The sequence below is a fragment of the Apaloderma vittatum genome, unplaced genomic scaffold (assembly GCF_000703405.1).
Source record: "Apaloderma vittatum isolate BGI_N311 unplaced genomic scaffold, ASM70340v1 scaffold31922, whole genome shotgun sequence".
NCBI lineage: Eukaryota > Metazoa > Chordata > Aves > Trogoniformes > Trogonidae > Apaloderma > Apaloderma vittatum.
In genome coordinates this window covers 23,716-25,519 of record NW_009705062.1, presented here as the reverse complement: position 1 = coordinate 25,519, position 1,804 = coordinate 23,716, and positions in this window count along the sequence as shown.

The window sequence follows — 1,804 nt, the reverse complement described above, 5'->3', positions numbered from 1 at the left end:
GGAAGCACACTGGGGAGTAAAATTTGCAGACACTCATGATAATCTGAAATGGATAGAGTAACAGTAATGACAATGCCACTATTCTCTTTTAACAAGTATCATCATCTTCACTGTTATTCTGTACAGAAAAAGTTTCTACTGACTCATAACTAGGTTCTCTGCATCCCTCTCACACCCACACTCATAGACCAGACGCTTAAAGAGCAAACGTGATCAGGAATGAGAATTTACCCTGGTTTTTTTTCACGTTGGTGCTAGTAATATCAATGACTGCCTGAAACCAGCCTTGGACCTGCTGAAACAGTTTAACATTTGGTGGTCCTCTAGAAAGTGTGTTGCGGTAATGTCTAAGCAGTGAAAATGCCTGCTAGGGAGCAATGGGGAAAAAAACAGAGCAACCAAAGTAGAAAAATGTTAAAAATTATGCCATGAGATTTTGCAAAATGTAGTCCTTCATCCTGTGAGAGTGAGAGATTTGCTTCATCTTCCACACGCATGTATTAAACCAATTAAAACATCTTCACTGGTGATTTAGAAAAATGATAGCACACAGAGACAGCTTAAAGAATGGAGAAAGTCAAGCACATCTGTTCCTCCATGTACGCTGGCATTGCAGCTGCCTTGGAAGGACAGGGTCATGCCCTGGCCAAAGAACCTGCCCGTGCCACCCTGTCCCTCTTCTCCCTAGACCCATATACGCATTATTCTGGTTGCCTCTGAGCTTTTCCTTTGGATTAGAATCGTGCAGGGACAGCTGGTGGAGTCCCATCTGCCAGCTACGCCCTGCAAATTTCCACTCCTCCTCCTCTCTATAAATCTCCATGCCCACCTCCTCACAGCATTCAACAGTGAAGTGAGAGAGCTCCTAGAGAGGTTTTCTTGCAGAACTGAAATGGGTATCATCTTTACAACATTAGCCATATTATTAAAGTTGCAAGACCTGAACCATATTTAATAACACACTTGTTCCAAACAGAGACAGTTCATCTCTCACTATCAGCTATTAAGCCTCAAAACATTTGTATTCTAGCTACAAGGTTTGTAAGGGCTAAGCAGTAAAGAGAAAATTTAAGAAGCACATGGAGAAGTTTCCTGAGCTGTTCTGCATTTCCGCATTTAAGTTCACAGGTCAAATAAAATCTGTTGCCCTGTCCTCTGAAGGGAGTTAGGTATTTCCTAAAGCTCAGGGGAAGAATAAAGTGGGCAGAAATGTTAACTGTGTTGCAGAGGTAAAAAAACACTTCCCAAAGCTTACTTTTGTAGTTCTGAAGTGGCTTTGAGAAGTCTTAAGGAGTTCTGAGAAGATTCTTTTACCAAAGGACATGTGTTCAAGGCCAGGTTGGATGGGACTTTGAGCAACCTAGTCTAGTGGGAGGTGCACCTGCCTGTGGCAGGGGGATTGGAACTAAATGATCTTTAAGATCGCTCCCAACACAAGCCATTCTATAATGCCGTAATTAATGCACTTAACAAGGCCCCCAACTGTCTTTGTGTGGATGAAGTGGAGCAGTTACGCAGCTTATGGAGTCTCTGCTGTCAAGGAAAAATCTTTCATAGAGTAGCTGTTTGAGAGAATGACACATTTAAGAAGTTCGCCTTTATGTCCCCTGGTCATTCCAGTCCCCTTTCTCACCATCCTCCCCTGTTTAACTCCACACCCTCTCTGTCCATGAACTCCTAATTTAATGTTGATGTTGTGTCCCTTGTAACTAGGTGCCCTTCTCGCTCTCTGTCTCCAGCTCGATGGGAACATGTAAGTGAAATTTTGTACAAGTAAGGAGCTTAGAAACCAAGACAAAGCATG